The sequence below is a fragment of the Nomascus leucogenys genome, chromosome 2 (assembly GCF_006542625.1).
Source record: "Nomascus leucogenys isolate Asia chromosome 2, Asia_NLE_v1, whole genome shotgun sequence".
In the NCBI taxonomy this organism is placed as follows: Eukaryota; Metazoa; Chordata; class Mammalia; order Primates; family Hylobatidae; genus Nomascus; species Nomascus leucogenys.
The window spans coordinates 145,933,360-145,943,993 of record NC_044382.1 but is presented as its reverse complement, the minus strand read 5'-3'; the positions used below and the strand labels follow the sequence as shown (position 1 = coordinate 145,943,993).

Genomic DNA, 10,634 nt, shown 5'->3' with positions numbered 1-10,634 from the left:
CCATGTTGGCCAGGCTGATCCTGAACTCCTGACCTCAAGCAGTTCACCTGCATCAGCTTCCCAAAGTGCTGGGGTTACAGGTGTGAGCCACTGGTCCAGGTGGCATTATGTATTTAGTTTTTTAAATGAGGAGTAATATACCTATAGCCAGGTGTACATAAATCTGAATTAGCATAGGCGTATGCTAATCTGAAGTATACAGCTTAACGACACAGGTTACCCATGTACATACCCCTGAGAGCAAGATAGAAAACATTTCCACTCTCTAGAGGGCTACCATGTGCCTCCCTCCACCACTGTACTCTTCCCTCTACCAGGTAACATGGACCTGTTACTGCAAAGGACAGTTTTCATATGCTGCATGTAGCTTCGACCCAGTAGCCATGTGAGCTGGGTTGGTATTCTGGCTTTGCCGTATACTATCTACGGGACCTTGGGCATGTCACCTTACCCCATTCAACTCTCAGTCCATTTATCTAGGAAGTGAGAGTAATATCAGTATAATCTCATAGGGATGAAATGAGAAAATATATGTGAAAGTGGTTAGCTCAGTGCTTGGCACAGAATAAAGGTTGCCTAGCCATGGTATCGAGAGAATTAATACCAGTGTTTGTGTTAGCATAAAGAGCAATTGCAAAGGTAGTAACAGAATTACTAGAGTCACATTGACCTGTGCAGACCATAACCTAGATAGCTGTGTTTTGAGCTACAGGGATCACAGTGAGGGAAATATAAGTGCTGGTAGTTCTAATGATATTGTGGCCATATCACGTCAGAATGGAAACCTCCATTCTGGCTGGGAAAAAGGGGAATGTGGCCTATGAGATATTTGCTCCTGGATCTGGAACAGCCTATATTTAAGGTAGGGCATTTATCCATGTTCCTGGTGTCACCAAACCCCAAAATAAAGCCAGATGTGCCGTGCTCCTGCCTGCACCCCTGCCTGTGGTTCAGTGGGCAGACGGATCACATAATTCTCCACAATGATTTTCCCCTAGTGGCTGCCACAGGACAGTGTGTGATTGCTGTGCAGAAAAGGAAACCAGGGGTTAAACCTTAGTGGAACCCATGTCTGGTTAGATCATTTACGTTCGTAATTACTTTCCATCACCACAATGGAGTGTGTCTGGTTGTTCATTATGGGAAAAGTGATTTGCTGTGGTGTCCACATGGAGAAGGCTGTATGACTCATAGGTTGGGGCCCAGATCAGGGAAAGCCAAGTCCTGGATAGGGCTGATTCAGCCTGAGATGTTGCCACTTTTCCTGACAAAGCTTTAACACTCAGAGGTAAGAAAGGTGTGCACTCAATTAGCATGTAGAAGATAGATGGATGATTCTCCCAGCAAGTCGTACCCTTACCAATAGCAACGGAAGCTGCCTTTTGTGTAGTACTCACTATATGCTAAGCACTTATGTGCAGTGTGGCATGATGACCTCACATGGTCATCTATTCTGTCTGTCTAGGCACAAGTCATCCCCACTTTAAAGATGATGAATGGAGCATTATAGGAATGAAGTCAAGCTTGCAGGCAACAGAGCCAGATGTTAAACTCTGTCATGCAGGATTCTTAAGTAGGGGCTTTCCAAGAGGACCTGGCTGACTCTTTGAGAGTCTAAACTTTCACTGGGTCTGACTAGGCTCTATACTGAGGCTCTCCTTAAGGATGATCAGATTGCTTTACTCAAAGGAACTTTGTCTGTATTGGGCCAGTTATCCTTGTCCTATATATCAGCTCTCAATCTCCAAATGAAATATTACATTTATTCATGAAGGGTTGTAAGTTCATGGCGGCTTCTGGATTTTTCCAAGAAAGCTGACCACACAAAGATAAATCTTTAGGAAAATGCAGATTCAGAATAACTCAGCTTTTACAGGTGAAATCTCACACACATTTTTAGATTCCTGGAAGATCCTAAGATGAAAAGAAGAGATATGAAACCCTACCTTGGCACCACTGAAACACAAGCTCACATCTCAATGCACTAAAGTACCATAATGGTTTGACACTAAGACAGTATCCAAAAGCTTTGACGACAGAGCCCAATAAATAAAAGTAGTTACAATTGGCTCTTATGCCTAGTATACAAGATGTGTTCAGTGAAGTATAGTAATTGTTTGTCATTCTGTAAAAGATAGATGGGTATTAGCTTTTATCTTCTGCGGGTGAGCCAAGAGCCTTCTTAAAATAATTCAGCTTCCAAACAAGACTCTAACCCCCAAGAGAGTCCCACACACCATTTTGCCTGGAGGGTAGATTCCACCTTTGCCCATGGGCATCAAGTTCTCCTGGACCAAGCTGAAACCCATTTCTTCTACAGAATCATGCGAGCAATGTGTCTTCCAACCAGAGGATAGAATCAAGCTCTTGGTAATGATATGGAAGACTGGAGGAAAAAAACAAATGCACAAGCATTTGCATGAGAGAAACTTATGCCTAACCTGCAATGGAATTTATTTATTCCCACCCACTCTGGGGCTTCTAGGAGCCACAGTGGCTGGCTGGTGTAGGGATATTCTCCACCAAGCCATCTCCAGGGACCTCAGACATGCACTCACAGAAACAAGTTGCATGTACACAGAGGGTGCTATGGTGGCCTGAGATTGTAGCAACTGTGCATTGAGAGACACTAGAAGTCGAAAAAATGGCAGGCAGGGGTGTGTTGCAGTCACATGTCCCAGATTCACATCTGCTTAGAATATTTTTAGCTCAACACATTTCTTGTCACTTAAACTGGGCATGAGCTCTCACATACATTTCAAGATAGGGCCAGACTTGACTCTGTTTCCTATTTTTCAGCAGCTAAAGGCCCATACTTCAGAACTCATTTGGGTGATTATAGGAACGATGAAGTCATGACAATTTCATCATCGGGAAGGCCTGCCATGTCTTGTAAGTGATTTGATATTTACATAGATCGGGCTTGGAAAATAATAAACTCTCAGGAAAGATATGGACATACCTCCCTAAGTCACAGAGAAGAAAATGCTAATTGCAAGGAAGAAACCAAAGTAATGTGTCCCCAAAGTTGCTCTGTGGAAGCCCAAATGTAGCTACCTTTCGTGAAAAGATAATGGATGCCTATCATAGCATCTTTTTAGAGATCCTCAAACTACATCAGCAAACAAAAGGCTCTGAGGTCCAGGAGTTACAAAACCATCATGGTAGGATTTCCTACAAGCCTTTGCTCATGAAAACATTTTTTTGTCCAAAGAACACCTATTACCTGGAATGACTTCTAGGAAATGCTGGCCGAGAAAATGGCTTGTGTTATTGCAGATGTTGAGAAAAACATTTTCTCCTAATTTGCAAGTCCTTAGAGATGCCTCCCAAACAAAAGTGCTGCTGAATAGATTCTATCTGGCAATAATTAGTTCACACTGATTTTCAGAGAAAGAACCAAGAGGCTGGAGTTAAATCACACTCAAAAATAAAAGAGATCCCACTTCTGGGTATATCCCAAAGGAATTGAAATCAGTATATCAAAGAGATAGCTGCACATTAATGTTCATTGCAGCATTATTCACATTAGCTGAGACATGGAATCAACCTAAGTGCCCATCAACAAATAAATGGATAAAAGAAATGTGGTCTATATAAACAAAGGAATACTATCAGCCTTTTAGAAACAACAAATTCTGTAATTTGCAATAACATGGATGAACTTGGAGGATATTATGCTAAGTGAAATAAGCTAGGTAAAGAAAGACAAATACTGCATAATCCCACTTGTATGTGGAATCTAAGAAAATTGAGTCCAAAGAAGCAGAGTGTAGAATGTTGGTGACCAGAGACTGGGGAGGGATGTGGGTGGGGAAAAGGGAGATATTGATCAATGGGTACAAAGTTTCAGTTAGACAAGAGGAATAAGCTTTAGTGATCTATTGCACAGAATGGTGACTATAATTTTTAAAAATGCATTGTATGTTACAAAATTGCTAAAAGGATAGATTTTCAATGTTTTACCAAACAAAAAAATACATATGTGAGGTGCCAGACTTGGTAATGAGACTCATTTAATTATTTCACAAGGTAGCCATATCAAAATATCATATCATACCTTATACATACATACAATTAGCATTTGTAAATTAAATTTTAAAAATAAATGAATGCTTAAAATATGAAAGAGAAGTTCTGAACTTTATTGTGATTGCCATTCAAGTTCCTATCTCAGAAAGGAAGTCAAAACTCCAGGTAGAAGGCCAGCTGCGACCTTCAGAAAGTTCTAAGCAGGACCTTGGTCACTGACCGTGGTTCAAAAGTTGGAACAATAAGTTTCAAAGTCCTTTTTCCTTTCTTAACTTCTGTGTAACCTCTAACAACTTCCTTAACCTCAACCCCCACCCCCCATCCTGACCTTTAAAATGAGAAAAATACAGTAATACCAGCAGCACCTACTTGTTTGATTCTCATGTGGTTAAAAGGAGGCAACAGATGGAGAGCCCTGAGCCTGTTGTTAGCATCCATCCAATCCATGGTAGCTATTAGGACAATTGGCCATTTGTGTTACTCTCCAGTGTTCCCATAGCAAGCTGCACTGAAACCCTTTAAATGGTGAAACTCCATTATTTTTTTGCAGGGCAATGAAGAAGGTGGCAGCCAGACTGAAGGGGAGAGGGGCTGCAAGACATGGAGTTGCTGGTGGCGACCCTGGAGAGGAAAGGAACATGGCCAAGAGGTTGGGATTTGTACTAGATCAAGAAGGAAGAACCCAGAAGCAGGCCCAAGGCTTCACAGCTACATAAGAAAAAAAAAGGGGGCCAGGCACGATGCCTCATGCCTGTAATCCAGAACTTTGGGAGGCTGAAGCGGGTGGATCACGAGGTCAGGAGTTCAAGAGCAGCCTGACCAACACAGTGAAAGCCTGTCTCCACTGAGAATACAAAAATTAGCCAGGCATGGTGGCGCACGCCTGTAATCCCAGCTACTCGGGAGGCTGAGGCAGGAGAATCCAGGAGGCGGAGGTTGCAGTGGGCAGAGATCATGCCACTGTACTCCATTCTGCGTGACAGAGTGAGACTCCGTCTCAAAAAAAAAAAAAAAAGACGTGACTGTTGCCAAAACCAACTTGTAAAACATCACCATGAAATGTCACCAAGCTACCTACGAGATGCTGGGCATGCCTTCGGGGGATGGAAGAAACAGCTATACAACTTTGGTTTGCTTCATTTTTGTCTTGCATTTCTAGTTCAGGTTTGGTTTTGGTTTTCTGTTATTGTTGTTTTGCATTCCAAAAAAAATAAAAAATAAAAAAAATTGCTATCATCTGGGCCTACAGGTTTTTCAAGAATATGTAGCCTGCTCATTACTTACATTACATGGGGCCTGGGCATGCAAGCCTGAATGAAAGGAGTACTCACCCCTGCTCAGAGTCCCCGAGGGGTGCTCAGATGGGCACTTGGGGGGTGGGTCAGGGCTTCACTTGTGTGTGAGTTTTCCAGGCTGCTGTAACAAATGATGAGAAACTGGGTGCCTTTAAACAAGAGATGGAACCAAAGTGTCAAGAGCCTGTGCTCCCACTGAAGCCTCCAGGGGAGAATCCACCCTGGCCTCCTTCAGCTTCTGGTGCTTCTGGCCTCCTTCACCTTCAGGCAGCACCACTCAAGAACACTATGAAAATAGTATTATGAGACCCATTTTACAAATAAGGAAATTAGAGTCCACATTGATTAAGCAATTTGTAAAAATGTGCATAGATGTTTAATGGTGAGAGTGGAATTTGAATCCACGCCTGAGTGGCTTTAAAGTTCGTACCCTTAAGCACTAACTAGTTCAGCTGTTCTCAAACTTAAATATGCATAATAATAGCTTACGGGAATTGATTCAACATAGGTTTCCAGCCTGAGGATTTGGAATCACTGGTATGGAATGGAGCCTGAGAATGTTCATTTTAGCAAGGAAGGTGATCTTGGCGTGATTCTTAAGAATTACACTCTGTACACAAAGTTACACTCCATGCTAAGCTCACGCCCAAAGTATGGCGACCAGCTGTCTTAGTTTGCACACAGAAAGTCTCCCATGCCAGGGAAACTGGGATAGCTGTTCACCCCGCAGGCCTCACTCAAGCCTACACAAACCACTTTTAGCACAATGCCTGGCACATGGTGGACGCTTGAAAAACATCTGGGGAATGAATTAAGGAAGGAAGGAATATAGCTCCCAGTGGAAGCCTAGCGTTGACTGGCTTGGCTTCCCTGCAGCAAGAGATTTGAGGAAAACTTCAAAGGCTAACTCAGAGGGACAGCTTCGCCTGCTGCCCTGAGGAGCTGGTCACAGCCCTGGAAAAAGTGGTACCTCATCATGTTCCCATTTGTGCTGACGTGTGCAGGTGACACTTGTCCTTAATGCAAAAAGAAAGGAGAAGAAGGCCAGAGTAAATCTCTTCTGTCATGATTACTCTTCCTGCCTTTTCACTGTGCTTTCTCTAAACCCTCAACACCCCCCTTCCCCTTCTGCAGAGAGACCTGTCTACTGAGCAGTGGGAGGTGAGGGAGTGACCCTGGCGTTGGGAGACTGAATTCCGTTCACGCTCTGCCTCTGACCCACTGGTGCTTCTTCTTGGCAAATCAGTGAACCTGTTGGGACCTGAGAAATGGCACTGAAAAGCTATGGGGACTGAGCTCCTGTGGTATGTGCATGTGGACAGGACTATGCTAAACCAGCAAGGCTCAGATAATAAAATGCAGTTCTCTTAAACATCCATTCATTCATCATTCCCCTATGCAATGGGTGGCTTGAAGGCCCTATTCAGAGCTAAGGCCAGCACTAGGCTTTTGGAATCTTACTAATTCAGAACTTTTGATCCTCGAGGAAGACTAGCATGTAACAGATAATCACATAGACCAGGTTACATAATTATAATCATTACATCATGACCATGACGTGTGCTACAAAAAAAAAAAAAAAAAAAAAAGAGTTTCATCAGACCACATAATATGGGGACCTGACCCAGTCTTGTGGCTTATGGAAGATTTCCCTGAGGAAATAACAGTAAGGTGAGGTCCCACGTTGAGTTGGAGTTCACCAGGTGAAGAAAGGGTGGAATGGCATTCTAAGATAAGGGAACAGCAGGTGCAAACATGTTGTTACAAAGGATAGCAAAGTTTTTCAATCCATCCATTTTTTTCTCTTTCCTCTCTTGCTCCCTCTCTCTCTCCTTGTCTTTTTCTCTCCTTCTCCTCCATATCATTCTAACATCTTTCTCGTTTTACTTCTAATGTGGTCAATATACATTCATCTGCTTGCTGTTGGTGTTGTTAAATAGATATTATTGCTGGATCCCCAATTGGCATAAATGCTGTGGTGGACTTTCCTTCCAAATTTCCATCTCTAAGCATGCCCCAACATAAACACTGGCATTCAGTGGTGTGAAAGAAAATACGAGGCCACAAAAAAAACTCCTCATTCCATTGAGTTTTGCATTACATTGCAAATCACTCAAAAACACGATTTCTGGTACTGACCTTGCACCAGCTTCCAAGGTGTCTTGGGCTGCTGGTGGATCCTGAGGTCTTCAGGTGGGCAAGGCAGCCACAGTTGAGTTGGTTCAGCTTGCAGATTTGCTAAAGAGCTTGGAAGACATTTCCCCGGGAGTAGAAACAAGTGGCATCCTTCCAGGAGAAACAGAACTCTTTTCACGTCGTTCACTCTGATTTGTGCTGCATTAAAATAAACCTTCAGTGTCAGCTTCTGGTGCGAGCCTTAGGACTCTTCTAAATGTATCATCTTCACAAAGACGTTTTTGGTGTTAATCAACAGAGCGCCATGGATTTGACGCTCTAGTATTGGAGTACAGGTTTGGCAGTTATTTATTTACCGAGAGGGAAACAGAACAGTGGTTCCATTTGCCACTCCTAAATTTATTGTCAGTCCTTCTGCGTGGTGTAAAATTGTTAGTCGTCTTCAACAGCTCTCAGAAATAAGCATTCCAAATATATTCGCCTACTGTACAAAGATGTGCTGATGCCACTCCTTGCAATTCTGCCAGAGAGGATGGGAAATAGTAGATGTAACTGGTAGGAAATGAATCTTGGGAAGAAAACAAAAACCTAGGACTTTTGCAAAGACTATGAAATAGCAGGAATTGCAAAGGTGCTTCCTGGCTCAGCCTACTTAATAATGCCCAGGTTAATCACTACAGGCATAAAAGAGAAGAGAAGGAGCGTTCCCATATTAACACAGTGGGAAAGGGCAAGAGGATGAACTTTCTGTGTAAGATGGTCCCAACCAATGGTCAACCAATGGGCCTACAAGCTAGTCCATCTACATCCGCTATCTGGCAACTCATACACTTCTCTCTTCTCTGCCAAAAGAAAGAAAAATGGTCTCATATTGTCCAGAGAATTAGAATTGTGTAAACTCAAGCAATCTGGAAGTCCCCAAACCTTTCTGCCTGAGGGAGAAACTTCCCCAAAACAAACAGGAAGTGGAACAGGGATTTGCAACTATTTTACCACCCAAGTCAAAGGTGTGCTGGAGCACGAGTGCCCCAGGTCACGGGGAGCTGATTGGAAAGATCTCTTCCCAACTCAGCATTCAGTAACCTCTTCACGGCAGCGTGAAATCAGCCATGATTACCAATCAGGACTAAGCTAATTTATCAGCACACTTCTGCCTAACATCTACAGTTATCCACTTCCTACCCCTAGAGTATATATCTATTTATTCATTCATTTCATTCATATATATTGAGCCCTTATTATATGCCAGCCCTCTGGAATAGGAAATCCAGTCCCCATTTTATACATATAAAAGCTGAAGTTCAGAGAAGCGAATTGACTTGTCCAGAAACACTTAGTGCCAGCCCTCTCCCGGGCACTAGGAATACAGGATGAAAAAGACAGATTAGATCGCTGCCTACATGGAGTTTAGATACCGTCCCCTTTAAAATCTGCATTTATTTTATAATTATTCATTTATTTTTCATTTTTAAGAAATGGCATGAAGGCATGTAAAACTGTCCAGTGGAACTTCCGATCAGTTGAAAGACGCAATGTGGTCACAATGAACTAAAGTTCTGTCACAAAAAGTAAAGGCATTTTTTATGACTTTGTAGGTGTTGAAGATGTCTAAGTGTGTGTCTGATTTTCGTTCATATTGCCAGTCACCAAAAAGAGTCATAGATAAGTCCTCGGGGTAGAATTCCCAGTTCCCATTTTATACGTGTGAAATGGGAGCGGTTACACCTTTAAGAAGTGGGAAGCGCCAATATCACATCTTTAGGAAGTGGAATAGGAATAGTGATCGACACCAGAGACCCCCAAAATGAGGCTACATATTCCCAGGTGCTTTGTAAATAAAAGAGTGCTTTAAATTGTCACCACCGATTGCCATAATTATTAGCGGCTGGCATTGTTATTATACTACCACCTACAAGCATAAGGTCTTCTAATACCAAACCTGATCCTGAGCTTAGCTTTCTAGAAGAAAGAACCAATGTTAAATTTTTAGGTGTTGTTGCCTCCATAGCAGCCCTCCATAGAATTTCCTGGAGTGGTAGGGAGGGGATGGCGGAGAAGAGGGGTTAGACAGCCAGGATTTTCTAAGGGCCAATGCTCTGCAGTGTCTGAGATGATAAGCAGACGGAGATTCCATTAGCTCCACTGATTCAACATTGGGCTTTAGCCAACAGCAGACCCATCACGAGACCCCGGGCCAAAGATGAGCAACAGCTGCTAGAAACCGACGCTTCTCTCCCCATCCACACAGTAAACCACTCTTCCTAGCGAAACAAAATGTTTTCATTTAAAATTATTTATTTATTTTTTAAAGAAAGCCATGAGAGGCATTAAAGTTGTGCTGAAGCTGGTTGTGTTCAAAAACTCCACAAATGATAACAAATGTTTTTATTTTGTTTCATTTTATTTTCCAAACCATACGGATGTGCCAGCTCAATGCATCACCGTTTGTTTATGCCAGAGCAGCTGTCGGCACCCTGATAATGCTATATAGCATCACTCAAGTGCAAATTGCCAAACCGACGGAAATCATCTCACAAATTGAAAAAAAAAATACAAATGAAAATAAAACTCCACTTCAAATAAGATTCCAACTGTAAACTTCTGCAAGAAAGAGGGTCGGATGGCGGGGGGAGTGTGTGGAATCCTATAAGTAGTCTTAAAATTCAGTATTGTTTTAACCAGGATAAAGTGTGACTCATCTGGTTAATCACAACTAGTATTCGACCTTTAGAAAGGTACAATTTATGTTTCATGGCCAAGTGCAATTTCGTGTTTTCTTTTTTTAATTATAACACTATGATTCAGAAGTCAGCCGCAAGAACAGAGTTTGGAAACTTGATTCCCTATAGGTTTTAGGCACTTTTTATGTATTTATTTGTTTTGACCATGAAAAAGTAACCACTCATGACAGGGGTAAACAGCCAAAGACACACATCTCTGCCTGGTGTCCTAGAATCACCCGAAACCTTTATTAAAGTCAGTTCACATGCCCACCCCCTGCATCCTACATAGATGGGAGTAAGTTAAGGAGAGGATTACACTACAAAGAAAAGTCCTCCAGCTGGAAGGAAGCGAGCTCTGAAAGAACACGTAGAATGTTGTGCTTCTGTTTGTCCTCTGTGAGCCAAAACTCTACCTGCTGGAACTTCCTTTATTGTCAATATTTCATGC

The 10,634-nt window shown here is 42.4% G+C and overlaps 1 long non-coding RNA gene across 2 annotated transcripts in view; it reads right to left on the bottom strand.

Annotated features, from left to right (window-relative positions):
• Positions 1-1,743: 1,743 nt before the first annotated feature.
• LOC105739408 overlaps positions 1,744-10,634 on the bottom strand; it is a 38,041-nt gene continuing 29,150 nt past the window's right edge. The window contains exons 1-4 of one of the 2 annotated variants that reach the window (XR_001115318.2): positions 7,467-7,619; positions 6,298-6,343; positions 5,364-5,603; positions 4,000-4,653 (exon numbers count right to left, since the gene is read on the bottom strand). This is a non-coding gene — a long non-coding RNA (uncharacterized LOC105739408). Of the gene's footprint in view, positions 1,915-3,999; positions 4,654-5,363; positions 5,604-6,297; positions 6,344-7,466; positions 7,620-10,634 lie in introns of those variants that run through there. The other variant, XR_004032576.1, reaches the window with a different exon arrangement.